The sequence below is a fragment of the Chiloscyllium plagiosum genome, unplaced genomic scaffold (genome assembly GCF_037043375.1).
Source record: "Chiloscyllium plagiosum isolate Xiang-an unplaced genomic scaffold, Cpla_swu_hap1 HiC_scaffold_34, whole genome shotgun sequence".
NCBI classification, from domain to species: Eukaryota; Metazoa; Chordata; class Chondrichthyes; order Orectolobiformes; family Hemiscylliidae; genus Chiloscyllium; species Chiloscyllium plagiosum.
Genome location: NW_028270172.1, coordinates 28,554,401 through 28,577,077, shown reverse-complemented (window position 1 = coordinate 28,577,077; position 22,677 = coordinate 28,554,401). Strand labels below are relative to the sequence as shown.

The window sequence follows — 22,677 nt, the reverse complement described above, 5'->3', positions numbered from 1 at the left end:
ATTGCGAATTCAGTCACATTTACAGGAAGAACAAAGAGACTAACTAGGTTATGAAGTGCTTGAATAATTCCATCATATACAGATTGACTAACGTTGAAACATCACTAACTAACACTACTTGATTCTGCTGGTATCAATTTAAAACCCATATTTCTTTCCCAGTCAAAACTGCCAAATAAAAATTCCATTTCAGAAATAGTGAAGCATACTTAATCATTTTGTGAATTTAATGAATTACACACCCCTCCACAGTTCAAATAGTCAGATCCAATGTGGGAATTAAGATTTGGTTTAGCATTTAAAAATTTAAATATTTTATAATTATTTTCAAAATGCATTTATTGCCATTTAGTGGTAGCGAACATGACTGTTGCTGGAAACTGCTCCACAGTTTAGTGGAGCTTTGCATCCCGCACTTTACAGGACATGTGGAAGAAATGCAACTTGCAAGTAAAGGGAAAACAACATTTATGCAACAAGAGCAGACAGTACTGATTGGCTGGCATTGCCATGGAGGATGCACTAGGTAGATGAAAATTAACAGTTAAAAGATGACTATTCCTATCCCTTTATCATTTCACTGATCTGTACGCCTGGGTTGACCTTGCAGCTTTGCAACACTGCTCCACTCCTGTAAGCTTACCTTCACAGGTCAATATATCCATTAGGATTCTTATAGTTCCACATGGTATAAGATTGGCCTTATTGGTAACCTCAGAAACAGGACCCTGAAATAATTGCACAGAGGCCAGTATCCTGTTATCAAGTCACCCTTTACTTATTTGTGCACAGTACACAAGCTGTGGCCAGTTAGCTCAGAACCAGTCCCCTGAACTGAGGGGATGCAAAATACCCTGTTTATATTGGCCAGCCAGGGGTTCTTGATTGGGGTTGTAAATCTGTGTCAATCATGGACCTTGTAGTCAATGAGATCCACCTGGTTCCAATCACTATGGACCCCAAACTACTTGCCTTCTAAGCTTGTCGTTAAAATAGGGTACATCAAAGCAATCCCACAGGGCAGTACTTATCCCGATCAGATAATTTCTTGCTGTATACTGTGTAGACCCATGAATGATCCTAAGGCTGTCACTTCTAGGCCTGAGAAGTGCCCAGTCTACCCTGAAAGGATAATGTGTCTCAAACATTTTGGACGTTCCACCAAGCTAATATGTGAAAGCAGCATGAGTAGTGCTTACCACTAACAGGATGCTACCAACAAGCCAAAAAGATGTTCTGTTTATCTGACAAATGAGCAATGTGGTATATGAATTTCAGTGCTAGTGTGATGCCAGGTATATAGGCCATATGTCCCAAAGAGTGGTGAATTGTATCAAATAGCCTACCTCTTCAGCTGTTCAGAACAAGGCAACTGCGGACTGTACCTACCGAGCCTTTGCTTGCAAACTCAAAACAGTGCCCAACAGGAGATGAGATTCTACGATCAGACAACACTTGCCAAATAATCTTTAGCATGTGATGAATTAGGCTGACAACCAATTTAAGATTGCATTTACTGGAAGCCATATATATTAATAAATTGGGCAATGTACATTGCAACAAAGAATACGTACAGATATTGCATCTGTTTCAACTCAACAAGATAGCTGACAGTCTCAGTGCAAGCTTTAAAACAAAACTGACAAAAGGTGTCTTTTTCCAGCAATACTCACATGCATTTATCCAATGCAGCCATAAACATTTAATTAAAGGGAGGATTGGGCAGAAGCCAATTGCTGTCTTTCTGCAAACTATGCTGGTAGAATTTATTGCACATGAGAAACATTAGTGGGTGGACATTGAACCTCTGAAAGAATAAACCATCTGGCACCAAGTCAACGTTCTTGATCTGCAGTCATGGTTTTCACTGGACATTTCATTAAACTGAAGCAACTTTTACTTTTAGATTTCTATTTGTAAATATGGATCATTAAATGATTCTAGAAGCATTGGTCCAAAAATCTGTAACAATCCAGAAAGTAAAAGATTAGCAAGTTTAAACTGGATTTTAGCTTCTGCTTATACTGTACAAATCTTTATTGTGAAACGTGACACCAGGCAGGTGTTTACAAAGTCTGCAGAGAAAGAGCATCAAACACCAGGACAAGAATGTGGAGATGGTTCCAGATATTTAGAAGTGTGAAGTGAAATTTGTCCACTGACAACTTTTAATTATGATAGTTTTCTTAGCACATTTTGAAGAAAGACTAGAAATTCTCTCAGACAATATAAATTCTAGCACCAACAAATATTCAACTTTATGATGATCAACATGTCATACTGATACAAGAACCCTCTCCAGAAATGAAGGGTTAATGTTTTGAAACTATGCAGAGGAGACTCCTAATTACAACACCTTCACTGAGCTTAACCTTAAACAGACACAAGAGACAAGTTGAAATGTCTAGTTTACAACTTTACTCCAAAATATTTCTTCATTTTTCCCTATAGTTGAAACACCACCATGACCACCAACTACTGACAGATGTTTTGGTCTAAAGCCCTTCATTTAAACTGACGCTTTTTTTGCCCCCTTTCCTTGTGACAGAGTTGAATGAGGGAAACCACTGACTTCAAATACAACTGCACAAAGCTAATGGATATACAGCACCTTTAAACAAACGTGAACTAGCTGCTACGCAATTCTTGTGCACCACGGCCTTTATCATGAAGGTAGGATGTTAGTACAAATCTTCATTTGAAACAAAAATTCAAGGCAAGTATATTAGAAGTTGGAATTGATCACAGGAGAGCACAAGACCACACTCAAACAAAAAAGTGACTAAATTCATTTCAAAATTTGAACCAGCGAGGGAAGGTGAAAATTCAGCTTCAGGTTACCATGTTACATATTCTGCAAGCATCATAAAATCATAACCTACAGGTAATTATTGTTTCACAAAACAAACATCATTGGAATACTTCTTCTCTCTGCCCTCCTGCCCTGAGATTTAGTACATGATATCCACCTAATGTATCTTCAAGCAAATTTATATAGTCATATAGCTTAGGTCCAAATCATCTATGCCGATCAGACATCCCAACCTGAACAAGTCCCATTTGCCATTATTTGATCCAGATCGCTTTTAAATGCTGTAATTTTACCCATGTCCGCCACTTCCTCAGACAGCTCGTTCCATACACACGCCACTCTTTGCATGGACAAGTTACCCCTCAGGTCCTTTTCAAATCTTTCCCCTCCCCCCTTCAACTTATGCCTTAAACTTGGGCACCCTAGGAAAAAAGACCTTGCCTATTCAGCTTATCCATGCCCTTCAAGATTTTATAAAGCTCTGAGGTTACGCTTTAGCTTCTGATGCTCCAGGGAAAATAGCCCCGGCCTATTCAGCCTCTCCCTGTAACTCACACCTTCCAGTCCTGGCAACATCCTTCTTAAGTCTTTTCTGCACCCTCTCAATTTGAACGACATCTTTTCTGTAGCAGGGAGACTAGAATTATATGCAGTATTCTGAAAGCAGACTCACCAATGTCTTGTACAGCTGTAACATGACATCCCAATTCCTATATTTAATATATTGACCAATGCGCCAAACCCCTTCTTCACCGCTTTGTCTACCTGTGACTCCAGTTTCAAGTAACTATGCACCTGCATCCCTGTCTCTGTTTGGCAACCCAGGGCATTACCATTATAAATATAAGCCCTGTCCTGGTTTGCCTTACCAAAATGCAACACCTCACATTTATCTACATTAAACTCCACTTGCCAATTCTCAGCCCATTGGCCCATTTGATCAAAGTCTTATATTCTGAGATGATCTTCTTTACTGACCACACCACTACCTGTTTTGGTGTTATCTGCAAACTTACTAACCATACCTCCTATATTCACACCCAAATCATTTATATAAAATGATGAAAAGCAGTGGACCCAGCATCAATCCTTGTACCTCACTGCTGGTCACAGAACTCCAGTCTGAAAAGCAACTCTCTACCACCATCTTGGTCTCCTACCTTCAACCCAATTTTGTGTCCAATTGGCCAGCTCCCCTGGATCCCAATTGACCTAACCTTACTATCCAGTCTCTCACGTAGAACCTTGTCAAACACTTTGCTGAAGTCAATATAGACAATGTCCACCACTCTGCCTTCAATCAAATTTCTTTGTCATCCCTTCACAAGACCACTGACACCAAACTCCTGTTCTTTCCACCCACATAAAAAGGTACTGTTAACTATTCTCTCTAGTCTGGTATATTTCCACTTTCCTGAAAACTTCCCATCAACCAGCCTATTCTTCAAAAAAACACTTTGACTCTGCTGTACTTGCAAACTAGCACTCTATCTCCAAACCTCTCATTGCCCACCACAGTTGTCGAACACAGTGTTATCTTGTAAATCAATGCTGACATTTTCAGGAAATTCTTTGTTCAAGCATGAATCTCTACTCAGAGGATCAATATGGACATCATTTTGAATGGATATAAGAAAGAGCAGCATAAAGAAGTCAACAGATGGGAGTATGCAAAAGTGAGGACTGCAGATGCTGGAAACCAGAGTTTAGATCAGAGTGGTGCTGGAAAAGCACAGCAGGCCAGGCAGCATCTGAGGATCAAGAAAATCGACAGGATCCGATGAAGGGCTTTTGCCCGAAATGTCGATTTTCCTGCTCCTTGGATGCTGTCTGACCTGCTGTGCTTTTCCAGCACCACTCTGTTCTAAACAATAGATGGGAGTAGTCTACAGGATCTATAACAATAGCTAGATTGTTTGGCAGAGTAGAACTATCAGGTGCTTATAAGAAAGGTATTGCAATAATTGGAAGAAATTTTAATCTTCATTCAGATTGGAAAAATCTAATTGGCAAAAGTAGCCCTAAGCCAAGTTCCTACAATGTAGTCAGAACAATTTCTCAGAATCATGTATTGAGCAACCCACCAGAGGAACAAGTAATTTTAATACTGTCAATCTGTAATCATAGTAAAGAATTGTTTAGTGAAGAATTATCATAACATCTGAATTTTGAATTATTTGAGGGTGAGAAATGTGGTGTGAAACTAGTGTCTTAAACCTAGATAAAATCAATGACAAAGATAACTTTCAGTAAATGTAACAAAGATTGTGACAAATGTTTAGTCTAAAGGCTAACTTGAAAGTCTATCCAATTTCTAACTCAAACTTTGCAGCTAGAAGTTACCAGAAAGCTTTCCAACTAGTGTCAAGTTACCATTATATTCTCTAGTCACTCCTGAGATGACACAAGTTAACAAACTTGATAGATCATTGCATATAGAACATATTACTTAATGAAATTAAATTGTATAATAAATTGTGCCACTGAAGTCTATATAATTTAAAATGAAATAATAATAAATGATCAAATAATTGAGGATTTGGTTATGAGTAGCACAAGGAAAACAGAAAATACAAATTAACAAGTCCAATTTTGATCTGTCATCATCCATTAACAAAATATTCTCATCTTAATTAAGTCCTATTACTCCTCCTAATTCTTGTGTAATTAGTTCTGGATGTACAAATCTTCTCAAATCTCGCTGTGTAATTAGGTACTTAGCATACAAATAATATTGTTTTATAGAATTAACATTAATTTTATTGATACTAAGGACAGAGGAAAGTTTCTGTAATAAAAACCATACTGCAGATGCTGGAAGTCTGAAACAAAAACAGAAAACACAGGAGAAACTCAGCAGGTCAGCAGCAGAGAGGAGACGAGATTTAACATTTTGAGTCTGAACTAAAAATAGCAGCGGAAAGGGGCTATTTATGTAGATAACAGGAAGGAGTGTACAGATGGGACCCAGACAAACAAACAGTAACATTGGGTGGGAAGGGTAAGAGAGTGAGGAGGGAGAAAGAAGGGGGAGAGAAAAAAGAAGGGATGAGTAAGCAAAGCAATTACTGATAAGCCGAAAGTGAGACAGATGTTAGGCAGTGTGCTAATGAGAAGTGTAAAATGGTTGAAAATGGGTTAGCTATGCTGTGAGCAACTCATACAAGACAGGGCACTAGTGTAAGGAGAAAGGATAACAAACATAGAGGAGGGTGTTTACCTACTGAAAAAATTAATTTCAATGTTGAGTGCTGAAGTTGTAAGATATTTGGACAATAGATGAGGTGTGGTTCCCTCAGTATGTGTTGAGCCTTGCTGAAGCACTGCAGCACATCTGGAGATAGAACTGCTGGCAATGGGAACATCGTGGTGTAAGTGGTAGGTAACTGGAAGCTCAGGGTCATTTTTACAGACAAGCATAGGTGTTTGGCAAAGCAGTCACCCAGTCTGTGTTTTGCCACTCCAATTTACAGGAGACCACAATTTGCCAAAGAAGAGAGTAGAACACGGCGCTGGGTAATCCTGAGTTGAGGGAAAAGGTGGACATTTCTCAGGACCCTTGCAAGAAGGTGGTATTATCAGAACAGATTTGATGGACTAAATGGGAGAATAGAATGGAGTCCTTACAGGAGGAGGAGGAGGAGGTATAGTCAAGCAATTGTGGGAATCAGTGGATTCCTAATGGATATTGGTAGCCAGCTTATCCACAGCATTGAAACAGATGTCATGGAAGGGAAAGCGAGTCAGAGATGGATCAGGTAAAAGTGAGGGAAGGGTGGAAATTGTAAACAAAATTAAAACCATTTTTTAAAAATTCCAGATGAGAAGCAGAACCAATTTTGTCATTGATGTACCAGCGAAAGAGTTGTAGAGAGGGACCAGAATAACACTGGAATAAGTTTTTGTAGCTTTTGTAGCAGTTAATTCATTTTCTTTTTGCCAAAAAACAAAATGAATTATGTAAAGTGCTTTGAGACATGATATGACATTAATAAACCCTGCTTTCAAGTTCCGCTGTTCTCCAATCGAAGATTTCTCATCCCTTTTACCAACAGAGGTTAATAACAAAGAGTGACAATATATGGATTATGGATACGATACCAAATTGTACAATCATATATTGATCCTATATTAAGTTTACTTAGCAGGAGAGATCTTGAATATATTGCTTGTCCAAAGTCAATTCACCCTCAATGCAAAAACATTTTGAACACACTGCTGCTTAAACAGTCATTTCTTGTCTCTTTTGACGGCCCTCTTGCATTCATCACTGCATTGCTGCCTGGAAAACGCAATTCAATAGAAAAATGCAGAAAAGTTGTAATATAATCTAGTACAATTAAAATATCCGCTATATGAATGCATTACATCTGAACTTAAGGATACATTCATGTGTATTTAAAGTTTTCTCAGAGGTGTCGTGTGTTTACTTGTACAAACCCACCATGTCACTAGGAACGGTAACTGGTCTGTTGCAGAATTGCTAAGGTGACATTTCACATGCTCAGGATGTCTAAGGTACAGTGCTATTTTTCAGCATTTAATCGTAACCCTTCAGGTTATGGCACTTAGAAACATAGCGAATAGGAGCAAGAGTAAACCATTCAGATTTTTGAGTTTGCTCCGCTATTCAATATGATTATATTAATTATCCAACTCAGTACCTTGTTCCCACTTTCTCCTGTACCATTTCAGGCAGCAAAGTTCAGACCTTTACCTCCCTCTGGGTAAAATTTTCTCACCACTGACAATTCAAATTTTTGTGTCATCGGCAAACTTCTTGGATCATGACACCTACATTCAAGCCCAAATTGTTAATGTGCCAGAAAAGGAAGGGTACCAAGTATTGAGCCATGAAGAACCACACAGGAATTTGCCTTCCATTTGCAAAAAGAATCCCATGAACTATCCTTACTTCCTGCTCCTGATTCAATCTTGTATCCAGTTTGCCACATTTTCTTGCATCCCATGGGTTTTTATTTTACTACCAGTCTGTTACATGGAACCTTGCCAAACACATTGCTAAAATCAAAATAGATCACACCTATCCAACTACCCTCATCAATTTTCCTTGCTACTGTCTCAAAATTTTCAGTCGTTAATTAGACAAGATCCTCCGATAACAAATCTATGCAGACTATCCATAGTTAATCAGTGCCTAAGTGTCAATTTATCCTGGCTCAGAATGGATTTCAATAATTTGCCCAATACTGAGGTTAGACTGACCAGCCTATAATTACTTGGTCACCCTCGATCCTTTTTAAGCAAAAAGTACAACATTAGCAACAAATAAAATCAGAATTTTCTGGAGAAACTCAGTAGTTCTAGTAGTATTTGTAGAGAGAAAACGGCATTAAAGTGTTGTGTCCTGTGACCCTTCTTCAGAAAAGTTCTCCACTGTGGGGAGGGTGCAAGCCCAATATGAACATGGATGATGGCTGTGGGGGGATTTGGTATAGGGGTTAGAATACCAACAGTGGAGTTTTGGAATAGCCAAAGTTCAGAAAAGATAGCATGGAAAGCACTGGAATAACAATGATGATGAAAATGCAAACTGGTAATGATTTGGAGAGAGAATTACTTTTGTAATTGAAAGGGTTTGAGGCCAGAAGCTTAGCTTGCGACTGAACAGGATGGTTAGGAACTTCCCCCAAGAAAATAAAGATTATCCGGGGAGGGATTAGACAGCCATGGCTGACAAAGGAAGTCAGGAAATGTATTAAAGAAAAAGAGAGATCCTATAAAGTGGCCAAGAGCAGTGGGAAATCAGAAGATTGGGAAGGCTACAAAAACAAACAGAGGATAACAAAGAGAGAATTAAGGAAGGAGAGGATCAAATATGAAGGTAGGCTTGCCAGTAATATTAGAAATGATAGTAAAAGTTTCTTTCAATACATAAGAAACAAACGACAGGCAAAAGTAGACATTGGGCCACTTCAAACTGATGCTGGAAGTCTAGTGATGGGAGATAAGGAAATAGCAGGAGAACTTAACAAGTACTTTGCATCAGTCTTCACAGTAGAAGACATGAGTAATATCCCAACAGTTAAAGGGAGTAAGGGGGCTGAGTTGAGTATGGTTGCCATTACAAAAGAGGAAGTGCTAGAAAAGCTAAAAGGTCTTAAAATTGATAAATCTCCTGGCCCCGATGGGATATATCCTGTTCACATTATATATGAATGATCTGGATGAAGGGACTGGGGGCATTCTAGCGAAGTTTACCGATGATACAAAGATAGGTGGACAGGCAGGTAGTACTGAGGAAGTGGGGAGGCTGCAGAAGGATCTCGACAGTTTGGAGGAGTGGTCCAGGAAATGGCTGATGGAATTCAATGTGACCAAATGCGAGGTCTTGCACTTTGGAAAAAAGAATACAAGCATGGACTACTTTCTAAACGGTGAGAAAATTCGTAAAGCCAAAGTACAAAGGGATCTGGGAGTGCTAATCGAGGATTCTCTAAAGGTAAACATGCAGGTTGAGTCCGTGATTAAGAATGCGAATGCAATGTTGTCATTTATCTCAAGAGGGTTGGAATATAAAAGCACCGTTGTGCTACTGAGACTTTATAAAGCTCTGGTTAGGCCCCATTTGAGTACTGTGTCCAGTTTTGGTCCCCACACCTCAGAAAGGACATACTGGCACTGGAGCGTGTCCAGCGGAGATTCACACGGATGATCCCTGGAATGGTAGGTCTAACATACGAGGAACGGTTGAGGATCCTAGGATTGTATTCATTGGAGTTTAGAAGATTAAGGGGAGATCTAATAGAAACTTACAAGATGGCTTGGAAAGGGTGGACGCTAGGAAATTGTTTCCGTTAGGTGAGGAGACTAGGACCCTTAGAACAAGAGGGGGTAAATTCAGAACAGAAATGCGGAGAAATTTCTTCAGCCAGAGAGTGGTGGGCCTGTGGAATTAATTGCCGCAGAGTGCAGCGGAGGCTGGGACACTAAATGTCTTCAAGGCAGAGATTGATAAATTCTTGATATTACAAGGAATTTAGGGCTACGGGGAGAATGCGGGTAAGTGGAATTGAAATGCCCATCAGCCATGATTGAATGGCGGAGTGGACTCGATGGGCCGAATGGCCTTACTTCCACTCCTATGTCTTATGGTCTTAAACTATCCTGTTTATCACAAGATTGAGGATGGGAAGGTAGACAGCCAGAGATGTTTGGCTTTGACTTTTTCTCGTGTAGCTGGAGGACATCATAGTTCATTTAGGGCTGGAGAGATTAAAAGAGGTGGCAATAACTTAAAACTGGATATTATTAGCATACTTTTTCCAAGTTGACCCAATGTTTGTAGATACTGCTTCTACGAATAGCATGTAGTTGAAAAGAAGTGAGTAAGATCACTGTGGCCTCCTCAGATGACAGTGTCAGGATGAGAAAATCATTCGCTGCAAAAAATGTACTGGCAGCAATTAAGTTGGTACAGAGGCAGGCAATCATTCTATCATAAGCAATACAAGAAAGGAGAGGAGGTACAAAAGATGCTGGTAGACCTACTGTGTTTCTCCAGAAACGGTAAAGACAGAAATGGAGTAAATGCTATAAGTCCAATAAGACTTTTTTTTGATCTGGAACACAAGTTACTAGAGGAGGAAGGTGTGATCATTCAAATAAAACACAAAGAGGAGCCAATAGGAAAGTATCGCAGTCACAGAAATATAATCTGTAATTTTGTTTAGGGTCATGTTAATGTTGTGAGAGGGGGATTCAAAAAAGATTTTGTAAACAAAAGGTGTGGCTCCAAGAGAGAACATGTTCAAGGACACTGGAGAGCAAGGCCGAAATGGAGTAATAGATCAAGGGATTCGGAGCAGGTTTTTCTGAGTGGGGATTAATGGCCAGAGTTTTTTACCCCAAGACATGGTAGCATTTATAAGGTCAGCTAGTAAGGGGGGAGGAGGTAATATTGGAATAGTTATGGATTAAAAGTCAAATAAAATTCCTTAATAACATAGCCTCTTTAAAAGTAAAAGAAATTGAGCAGCAAAAGACATCGTCAAGATAAATTTGCTTGCTACAAGTAATTGGGGTTTACAAATATATTGTGGAGGCTAAACATTTTGAAATTTGATACAGCAAATTTCAAATTTAATTTGACAAATCCTGTTAACTGCTGCCTGAACAAAAGAATAGTAATAAAAAACACAGATTAATTTAGGATGTCTGATTAGCACAGACAAGTTGGACTGAAGGGTCTGTTCCGTGCTGTACAGCTCTTATGATACGTTGTCACAAAAACTCAACTGAGTGATTAATGTCCTTCAGCAAGGTACATGACACCCCCTATCTGATGTCGAGAGTGTGGTGCTGAAAAAGCACAACAGGTCAGGCAGCATCTGAGGAGTAGGAAAATCGACGTTTCAGGCAAAAGCCCTTCATCAGGATGCCTTTTTAACCCCCTATCTGATGCTCTGTATTCGATTCATGCAGCAGTGGTGGCACTCAAGTCTTAACTATAAAGTTCTTTCTTTTCCAAATGTTTTCTTGATACAAGAAATATCCTTTTAGATTTGAGAACTGTCACGTTTCTTAAATAGTCAGCATAGAGTTGAGGTCAAGGTTGATGAATCAGACTGGTGTCTTATTTAAAGTAAAATAAAATCAAAGTAACGAAGGGGAATGACTATTGATTCTATTAAAAAGGACTTCCAGAGACATTTAACAAATCCACTCATAGCAGACTGTGAGCTGAAGTTTAAGTTCATGATATTGACAGCAGATTATTGTGGTGATAGAGAGTAGAGCAGGTAGCCTGATGACAGGATGTGATTTGTGGCGTCCCATAAGGATGCGTTGAAACCTTAATTATTCACTGCATTGATTAATGACTTATAAAATAGAATAGAAAAACCACATATTCAAAATTGCTAATGAAATAAAGATAGGAATCATTGTAAGCTGATAATATTACGCTTTCATCTACTAAGAGATATTGATTTAGATAACGTAAATGGGCAAAACTGTGGAAAATAGTTTTTAAAATAGCTCATTCATATGGAACAAAAACAAAATAGGTTACATTCTACTAGTCAACTTTTGAGCTCATGGCCCTTGTAAACAACACATCCCCAATCTTCCCTTCCCCTCCAGAGTTTCTGAATTTGTTGTTACATTCTCACACAGGCTGCCTATATTTCCTGAAACTCCATGTTTGAAGGAAATCAGGCTTGCACCTCTACAAATATATTAAAACATCTCTTAGCAAAGTACAAATAACATCCTATGTGAATGCGATCAAATGAAATGATTGCTTATCATTCTCAAGCTCTGAAGCTTTTGACATGGCTGATGAAATCAGCTTCCTCCAATACCTTTCCATCATCATACAACAGGATAGGATGGCATTTGTTTGATTCAATTTTTACCCAAAGATAGACAAAACAAAAAATCATGTGCACTGGCTTCTCTTCCTCTTCCTGCAACATTATATAGATCCTTGAACACCCTCTTACTTCTCATCTACACACTGTGCCTCCACAAAACAATACAAAAAGACATCAGTTTCCATATTTCCATTCCTGAAACCTAATTCTAGCTTACCTGTTGGATGACTTTGGCATCGCCACTTTGCATGCTGCTTATCAGTCAGCCAATATGGATAAGTAGAAATTTTCACCAACTAAGTATTATTAAGAATGTAGCCAATGTCTTCAGTCTCCTCCACATTTGGCTCCAGCTTCACCAGTTCCAACTCTTTCCCTTATTGGCTGAAGTTGAATCATTCTGTTGGCAACTTTGTTGTCATTTTTGGCCCCAAGATTAGCTTTCAATCATGCCATACTAATTAAGACCTCATACTTCCATAACATCCCAAAACTCATCCACTATTGATACCCTTATTCATACCTTTATTACTTCTAGATTTTTTTACTCCTGGCCAGTTTCCCTCAATGTAAGCTTGGAGACATTCAAAACTCAGCTGCCAGAGTCCCAACTGACACAAAGTCTCAATATCCATTTCCAGTAAATCTACAATGGCTCCCAGTTATGCACTGTCACGGTTTAAAAATCCTCATTAACATTGTGGGCAGTTTCAACTCCATAACGGTCTTAGAAGGGGTGCAGCATTGATTTACCAGAATGATGTTTGGTCATCGAGGGCTAAGTTACGAAGAGGAATTGCCACAAGTTGGGGAATCTAGAGCAAGGGGCATAGTATAAAAAATTTGAGTAGGTTTGAGGGATGAATTAGCCTACTCCAGGTTCTATGTTCAAGTCCATGCTAGATATCTGTGCACAAACTTTAGGGAGATATTTTGATGCAGCACTAGTGAAGTACTACACCAGTGAAGGGGCAATCCTTTGTGTTTTCCTGCACTGTAACATTGCCTACACTTCAAAAAAAAAACATATTGGTTTTGAAGTGCTCAAGGACATAAAATAAATGCAAGTTCTTCCTTTCAATGCTCTAAGGACAACAAGGAATATACAATAAATATTGTTTCACCATTCTCATAATAAAGAAAAACATGAAACTACTTTTGATATATCAAAAGGTAGATATGTCTCAAAAAAAATTAGAAGCTAGCTTCATGGCAGCAATAGAAAGTGAATGTTTAGCTATAAACAGCCACATGTATTCATTAGAATCACAGATAAAAGTTTCCAGTGTTTTTGGAAAGTGCCTGAGCATACATTGTAATACCAATTACAAACATCATGCCAGTTCCCCAAAGCATGGGGAATCGGAATCGTGTATTCTTAAATGACATTCACTGGAGCTAGTAACTATTCTTATAAAAGTAATATTGCGTATGATGGGTATCTTAAATAAAAATAGAAAATGCTGGAAATACTCAAAACAGATCAGTCAGTATTTATGGAGAGAGAAACAAGGGTTAATATTTTTGTTCAATGAATTTTTGTTGGACCTGTAAAAATTTGGTGCAAAACATTTTAAGCTACAACAAAATCAAGAAAGGAATTGGGTGGAAGGGAATCAACTCCCAGTCTTAAACTGTGATAGATTTGTCTGATTAACCATAAACTATTATACGAAACAAAAGCATTCCACGAAAGATAGAAACAATGTGTATCCAAAAAGATGAAATGTATCTGCTGTACTAATCCATTCATTCCTTATCTTCTAACAAGGTCCCACCTGATATGAACAGATGTGCAACCCCACAAGAAAAAACACACTTACAAGCACCCCACACAGCTCTTTATGATACATTTCATTTGAGATCCTGTTATCTCCTTACAACTCCAGCTATCTGGATTAAATGATTTTAGCTTGCTGTGACAATGCTCTCAGCAAATCTCTTTGTTCCTAACCTGCCTTTTCTCCTTCTTTTGCTAAGGTTCACTATTACTTTTGAAAATAAATGTACCAAATAAGCCATTCGATTATTTGTTTAATATGCTATTCCTGTGTTCTTTTTCTTTCCTCAAAACACTACACAAACTAGTGAATATTACTTTTCAACCCTTACCTTAATTGCATATTTTGGTTAGCTGTTTGGATGCACAAATCAAACACTAAATGCAGAATATGACAATAATAGATTTAAACCAATAAACTTAATGTTGAGCATTATACTTCCTGTGAAATTGTTAAGCTTTGCTAAAATCCCAACAGAAAAGAAATCACCATGGACCAATGCACCAACTGAAATTCTTCAGCGAAAACCTAACAGCAATCATGGATACAAGTATACTGCATTTCCACAGCTGCAAATTTTATTGTTTTCAATTCCGTATTTCTGTGACTACAATACTTGAAATATTTGTTAACAATCTGTTAAATCAAGTGGTGGTGAGGCAGGGTCAGGGTTATGGAATTGTAAGATCATAGGGCATCAAGCAAATGTTTGATCTTTGACTGGGGGAATGAAGTATTACTGCATAGCAAGGCACAAGCTTGACCTGAAACATTAATGCTGTGTTTCTACACAGATGCTGTAAGACTTACTGAATGTTCCAGCAATTTCTGTTTTCATTTCACAAATCAGATCCTTGTTGTACCAACATTCCTGTCAACGGTTTTAGGAACAGCATATGTATTGGTAATCCATTCACTCTCTTAAATCAGGCAAACCAATTGAAAAAGGGCACAGACCAAGCTTTAAAAGAATACCTGCTTTATGTCTCAATTAAGTAACAGTTACGGATTCTTAAAAAATGCATTGCAACTTCTGGGAAAAGGACATTTTATAGCATACATAATTATTTTGAAAATTATTTAAACTGTAGCCTAGTGCGCTGTTTTGGGTAATGGAAATTAATTTGATCCTCAGTTATACTGATCACAGCCATCTTGCTTAGGAAGGCTCAGGTAGGCCAGGCATTTCATTTCACAGCAAGGCTAGGGCAGAAAATGGCATTTAATCTTGAAATGACATTCTCAACTGAGTTCATTAGCATTTAGCTCATACAATGCTCAGAAAGCCCCTTATATCTATGTCTATTCTCACACTCCATATGAAAACAAAAAACGCAATTGTTTAATTTGACCCAAATCAGCAATCTACTTCCCACCACCCCATCCCCCACCAAAACAGAGTCAGTGACTAAGGCTGTGATGTGCTGCAGAGATTGAGTGAACTATTTATAGTACTTTCAGGAGTAATGAGCTTGTCTGTGGGCATCACTGAGTAATGATGAAAAGTCACATGAACCAAAACACATACAAGTGTCTATGACATCAATTATTTGAAAACTCAATTTTTTAAGAAATGCAGAGCGGTGCCCTTTTAATGTTCAAACTCTTCTGTTAGACTTCTAATATTGTAAAATTTAACATAAGGTTAAACGACCCACTGATTTATCCTCCACCATGGAAGAATAATTAATTCTCCACATGCTCCCATGCCCTGGAAGGTGAGGTGATATTGAGAGCTTGGATCATGTTGATTAGTTATCAAATTTCCTTGTAAATGAAAGAATATTTAATAGACTTTTACAGTCAGTGACAGAAAAATAATATAAAAGAACAATATACATAAGATTTCATTATCAAATATATAGAAGCCTATGAGAAAACTGTAGGGGAGTCGACCTCATGGATAGTTAGGTTGAATGACATTTTCTTCTGTACAATCCCAGAAGTCCCAATATATATTTTTAAAATTTAATTATAGCCTTCTACACTCACTTATTTGCCCACACAGACTTCATTTTCAAAATTACCCAAAGCACTGTTCCAGTCAGATCAAACAGAAAGAGCAAACATAAAGGCGGTAGTCAGAGGGAAAGTCCAGCTTGAAAAAAAAACACCTTCTGTGCAAAATATAAAATTAGAAGGAAAAAAAATCACACACGGAATACCCAATCTCCCTACCACATCCGAACGGCACTTAGTTGTAATTAATTAAATTACTGAACATAGAGCTTTTCTGATGCTTTACAAAAACAAAGATGCATCTTCACTTTACAATGCTATATAAATCCGATTCAAGAAAAAGACGCGCGCAGCGTTTGTCTTTAACAGTCTTAGTCAGAAGTGATATACTCAGTTTTTCACATTTATTTAACAGTAGTTGTTGTGGTTTGTTCCTCCTTGCGAACAAGCAACGCATATGTACACATAAAAACATCGTTGAGTTATTTATCATTATATTAGAAATAAACCACAAAAATGTTTAGAATTTCTGTGGAATGAGTGCATGTCAAAAAAGTCCGAAACACTGAATACCAAAACTATTTCTAAACATTTTGACTTAGGAGAGGCCATTGCGATTTTGTCTTTTTGTTAGCAATTTCAAATCGGAAAACATTTAGATTTTAAACTTCTTTAGGGTATGAAACAAAATGCTCATCTGCCCTCCCTCAAAATCTAATTTCTGTATTTCCGTACATTTTGGAGAGGAAAATGCAAAGATCTTTAGCAAGCATTACATTTACATGTGAACAACTATGGATTCCTCCATTAAATGGATGCACCAACACGTAGGGTCAGAACGGCCTCTCGGTTCAGCAACAGAACACTCTTCCCGTCGGAAGACAATGAGCCGCCTTCCAACCTTTCTATCTCCGTCAGAGGTAACAAAGGAAAAAAAGGATTTCTTACAAATTAATCCGCGGATCCAATTTGTTTTCTTCTCTATCACTTACATTAAAGTCAGATCCAAGCTCAAAATCTCTCTCTCGTGTAATCAATTTAACATAATTTGCAGACCAGTCCCTTTCGATAATGGTCTTTTCGTTGCCTCCTGTTGTAAAGTCAAGAAGCCAATGTGGTATTGTTCAGAAGCAAATCTGACGACATTTCTCTAACCCAGCCCCTCGGCCGTGCCGATGATGACTTTACGTCTGAAGTTTGCGCTTTCACATGTCGGGGAGGAGCGACAAGGACGTGTTTGGGAACTAAGAGTGAACTATGTCTGCTTGAGTCTCCTCTTCATACTGCCACACTTGGACTGGCGAAGCTAAACTTAACTTACAGCCTGCATCTCGTTGCAGAAAACCTGAACTCATTTTGATTCTGTTGTGATCTGATCAGTTATAGAATCCCTACAGTGCAGTCCACCCAGTCTGTATAAATCCTCAAAGGGATTTCAGCCAAACCCACCCCCAGCCAACCCCGAGCACCCCCTCGGCCTGCCACCCTGCAGGACTGTGGGAGAAAACTGGAGAGCTCGTAGAAACCCGTGCAGACCCGGGGAAAACGTACAAAGCTCAATGTCACCTAATGCTCGAATTAAACCCACGTCCCCGGCGCTCTGAGGCAACAGTGCTTAGCACTGTTGAATTTACTATTACTAAATTTAATTTAAAGATTACTTCTATTCACACCCCTCACCCCTGCTTTCAATGTCATAACTTCCAACAGTTTCTGTGAGGGGGAAGACGGGGTGGGGGTGGGGGGAAGACGGGGTGGGGGTGGGGGGAAGACGGGGTGGGGGTGGGGGGAAGACGGGGTGGGGGTGGGGGGAAGACGGGGTGGGGGGAAGACGGGGTGGGGGGGAAGACGGGGTGGGGGGGAAGACGGGGTGGGGGTGGGGGTGGGGGTGGGGGTGGGGGGAAGACGGGGTGGGGGTGGGGGTGGGGGTGGGGGGAAGACGGGGTGGGGGTGGGGGTGGGGGTGGGGGGAAGACGGGGTGGGGGTGGGGGTGGGGGGAAGACGGGGTGGGGGTGGGGGGAAGACGGGGTGGGGGTGGGGGTGGGGGGAAGACGGGGTGGGGGTGGGGGTGGGGGTGGGGGGAAGACGGGGTGGGGTGGGGGTGGGGGGAAGACGGGGTGGGGGTGGGGGGAAGACGGGGTGGGGGGAAGACGGGGTGGGGGGAAGACGGGGTGGGGGTGGGGGGAAGACGGGGTGGGGGGAAGACGGGGTGGGGGGAAGACGGGGTGGGGGAAGACGGGGTGGGGGAAGACGGGGTGGGGGGAAGACGGGGGTGGGGGAAGACGGGGTGGGGGGAAGACGGGATGGGGGGAAGACGGGGTGGGGGGGAAGACGGGGTGGGGGTGGGGGTGGGGGGGAAGACGGGGTGGGGGTGGGGGTGGGGGGAAGACGGGGTGGGGGTGGGGGTGGGGGGGAAGACGGGGTGGGGGTGGGGGTGGGGGGGAAGACGGGGTGGGGGTGGGGGGGAAGACGGGGTGGGGGTGGGGGGGAAGACGGGGTGGGGGTGGGGTAAGACGGGGTGGGGGTGGGGGGAAGACGGGGTGGGGGTGGATGGAAGACGGGGGTGGGGGTGGATGGAAGACGGGGTGGGGGTGGGGGTAAGACGGGGTGGGGGTGGGGGTAAGACGGGGTGGGGGTAAGACGGGGTGGGGGTGGGGGGTAAGACGGGGTGGGGGTGGGGGTAAGACGGGGTGGGGGTAAGACGGGGTGGGGGTAAGACGGGGTGGGGGTGGGGGTAAGACGGGGTGGGGGGGAAGACGGGGGTGGGGGGGAAGACGGGGTGGGGGGGAAGACGGGGGGGAAGACGGGGGGGAAGACGGGGTGGGGGTGGGGGGGAAGACGGGGTGGGGGTGGGGGTGGGGGGGAAGACGGGGTGGGGGGGGAAGACGGGGTGGGGGTGGGGGGGGAAGACGGGGTGGGGGTGGGGGGGGAAGACGGGGTGGGGGTGGGGGGGGAAGACGGGGTGGGGGTGGGGGTGGGGTGGGAAGACGGGGTGGGGGTGGGGGGAAGACGGGGTGGGGGGAAGACGGGGTGGGGGGAAGACGGGGTGGGGGTGGGGGGAAGACGGGGTGGGGGGAAGACGGGGTGGGGGGGAAGACGGGGTGGGGGGGAAGACGGGGTGGGGGTGGGTGGGGGGGGGAAGACGGGGTGGGGGTGGGGGTGGGGGGGGAAGACGGGGTGGGGGTGGGGGTGGGGGGGGGAAGACGGGGTGGGGGTGGGGTGGGAAGACGGGGTGGAGGTGGGGGTGGGGGAAGACGGGGTGGGGGTAAGACGGGGTGGGGGTGGGGGGAAGACGGGGTGGGGGTGGGGGGAAGACGGGGTGGGGGTGGGGGGAAGACGGGGTGGGGGTGGGGGTGGGGGGGGGGAAGACGGGTGGGGGTGGGGTGGGAAGACGGGGTGGAGGTGGGGGTGGGGGGAAGACGGGGTGGGGGTAAGACGGGATGGGGTGGGGGTAAGACGGGATGGGGGTGGGGGTAAGACGGGGTGGGGTGGGGGAAGACGGGGTGGGGGGGAAGACGGGGTGGGGGGGAAGACGGGGTGGGGGGGAAGACGGGGTGGGGGTGGGGGTGGGGGGGGAAGACGGGGTGGGGGTGGGGGTGGGGGGGGAAGACGGGGTGGGGGTGGGGTGGGAAGACGGGGTGGAGGTGGGGGTGGGGGGAAGACGGGGTGGGGGTAAGACGGGATGGGGGTGGGGGAAGACGGGGTGGGGGTGGGGGGGAAGACGGGGTGGGGGTGGGGGGAAGACGGGGTGGGGTAAGACGGGGTGGGGGTGGGGGGAAGACGGGGTGGGGGGAAGACGGGGTGGGGGGAAGACGGGGTGGGGGAAGACGGGGTGGGGGTGGGGGTGGGGGGGAAGACGGGGGTGGGGGTGGGGGGGAAGACGGGGTGGGGGTGGGGTGGGGGTGGGGGGAAGACGGGGTGGGGGTGGGGGGAAGACGGGGTGGGGGTAAGACGGGGTGGGGGTGGGGGTAAGACGGGGTGGGGGTGGGGGGAAGACGGGGTGGGGGTGGGGGGAAGACGGGGTGGGGGTGGGGGGAAGACGGGGTGGGGGGGAAGACGGGGTGGGGGGGAAGACGGGGTGGGGGAAGACGGGGTGGGGGTGGGGGTGGGGGGGGGAAGACGGGGTGGGGGTGGGGGTGGGGGGGGGAAGACGGGGTGGGGGGTGGGGTGGGAAGACGGGGTGGAGGTGGGGGTGGGGGAAGACGGGGTGGGGGTAAGACGGGATGGGGGTGGGGGTAAGACGGGGTGGGGGTGGGGGTAAGACGGGGGTGGGGGTGGGGGAAGACGGGGTGGGGTGGGGTGGGGGGGGGAAGACGGGGGTGGGGGTGGGGTGGGGGGGGGGAAGACGGGGTGGGGGTGGGGTGGGAAGACGGGGTGGGGGGGGAAGACGGGGTGGGAGTGGGGGTGGGGGTGGGGGAGCGGGGGGAAGACGGGGTGGGGGGGAAGACGGGGTGGGGGTGGGGGTGAAGGGGAAGACGGGGTGGGGGGTGGGGGGGAAGACGGGGTGGGGGTGGGGGGGGGAAGACGGTGTGGGGGTGGGGGGGGAAGACGGGGTGGGGGTGGGGAGAGACGGGGTGGGGCGGGGGAGAGACGGGGTGGGGCGGGGGAGAGACGGGGTGGGGCGGGGAGAGACGGGGTGGGGGTGGGGTGGGGGGAGACGGGGTGGGGGTGGGGTGGGGGAAGACGGGGTGGGGGTGGGGTGGGGGAAGACGGGGTGGGGGGGGAAGACGGGGTGGGGGTGGGGGGAAGACGGGGTGGGGGTGGGGGGAAGACGGGGTGGGGGGAAGACGGGGTGGGGGGGAAGACGGGGTGGGGGGGAAGACGGGGTGGGGGTGGGGTGGGAAGACGGGGTGGAGGTGGGGGTGGGGGGAAGACGGGGTGGGGGTAAGACGGGGTGGGGGTGGGGGTAAGACGGGGTGGGGGTGGGGGGAAGACGGGGTGGGGGTGGGGGGAAGACGGGGTGGGGGTGGGGGGAAGACGGGGTGGGGGTGGGGGGAAGACGGGGTGGGGGTGGGGGTGGGGTGGGAAGACGGGGTGGAGGTGGGGGTGGGGGGGGGAAGACGGGGTGGGGGTGGGGGTGGGGGTGGGGGGAGCGGGGGAAGACGGGGTGGGGGGGAAGACGGGGTGGGGGTGGGGGTGAAGGGGAAGACGGGGTGGGGGTGGGGGGGAAGACGGGGTGGGGGGGAAGACGGGGTGGGAGTGGGGGTGGGGTGGGGGAGCGGGGGGAAGACGGGGTGGGGGGGAAGACGGGGGTGGGGGTGGGGGTGAAGGGGAAGACGGGGTGGGGGTGGGGGGGAAGACGGGGTGGGGGTGGGGGGGAAGACGGGGTGGGGGTGGGGGGGAAGACGGGGTGGGGGTGGGGGGGGGAAGACGGTGTGGGGGTGGGGGGGGAAGACGGGGTGGGGGGGGAGAGACGGGGTGGGGGTGGGGAGAGACGGGGTAGGGCGGGGAGAGACGGGGTGGGGCGGGGGAGAGACGGGGTGGGGCGGGGGAGAGACGGGGTGGGGGTGGGGTGGGGGAGACGGGGTGGGGTGGGGTGGGGGAAGACGGGGTGGGGGTGGGGTGGGGGAAGACGGGGTGGGGGGGGAAGACGGGGTGGGGGGGGAAGACGGGGTGGGGGGGGGGAGACGGGGTGGGGGTGGGTGTGGGGGTGGGGGTGGGGGGGGAAGATGGGGTGGGGGTGGGGGGAAGACGGGGTGGGTGTGGGGGGGGAAGACGGGCTGGGGGGGGAAGACGGGGTGGGGGTGGGGGGGGGGAAGACGGGGTGGGGGGGGAAGACGGGGTGGGGGTGGGGGTGGGGGAAGACGGGGTGGGGGTGGGGGGAAGACGGGGTGGGGGTGGGGGGAAGACGGGGTGGGGTTGGGGGGGAAGACGGGGTGGGGGTGGGGGAAGACGGGGTGGGGGGTGGGGGGGAAGACGGGGTGGGGGTGGGGGGGAAGACGGGGTGGGGATGGGGGAAGACGGGGTGGGGATGGGGGGAAGACGGGGTGGGGGGAAGACGGGGTGGGGGTGGGGGAAGACGGGGTGGGGGTGGGGGGGGAAGACGGGGTGGGGGTGGGGGGGAAGACGGGGTGGGGGTGGGGGGGAAGACGGGGTGGGGTGGGGGGAAGACGGGGTGGGGGTGGGGGGAAGACGGGGTGGGGGGAAGACGGGGTGGGGGGAAGACGGGGTGGGGGTGGGGGAAGACGGGGTGGGGGGGAAGACGGGGTGGGGGGGAAGACGGGGTGGGGGTGGGGGGGAAGACGGGGTGGGGGTGGGGGGGAAGACGGGGTGGGGGTGGGGGGGGAAGACGGGGTGGGGGTGGGGGAGAAGACGGGGTGGGGGGGGAGAGACGGGGTGGGGGTGGGGAGAGACTGGGTGGGGGCGGGGGAGAGACGGGGTGGGGCGGGGGAGAGACGGGGTCGGGGTGGGGGTGGAGGAAGACGGGGGTGGGGGGGGAAGACGGGGTGGGGGTGGGGGGAAGACGGGGTGGGGGTGGGGGGAAGACGGGGTGGGGTGGGGGTGGGGGGAAGGGGGTGGGGGTGGGGGTGGGGGGAAGACGGGGTGGGAGAAGACGGGGTGGGGGTGGGGGGAAGACGGGGTGGGGGTGGGGGGAAGACGGGGTGGGGGGGAAGACGGGGGGGGGGGAAGACGGGGTGGGTGTGGGGGGGAAGACGGGGTGGGGGGGAAGACGGGGTGGGGGTTGGGGGTGGGGGGGAAGACGTGGTGGGGGTGGGGGGGAAGACGGGGTGGGGGTGGGGGGGAAGACGTGGTGGGGGTGGGGGGGAAGACGGGGTGGGGGGGGAAG

At 47.0% G+C, this 22,677-nt stretch overlaps 1 protein-coding gene across 7 annotated transcripts in view; it reads right to left on the bottom strand.

Moving 5' to 3' along the window:
• The window catches only part of LOC122564419 (uncharacterized), an 88,764-nt gene that overhangs the window by 18,708 nt on the left and 47,379 nt on the right, over window positions 1–22,677 (bottom strand). The window contains exon 1 of one of the 7 annotated variants that reach the window (XM_043719256.2): window positions 16,883–17,053. The exons of the other annotated variants lie outside the window; for them this stretch is intronic. The gene's annotated coding sequence lies outside the window, so the exon portion shown is untranslated. Of the gene's footprint in view, window positions 1–16,882; window positions 17,054–22,677 lie in introns of those variants that run through there. 7 annotated transcript variants of the gene reach the window in all.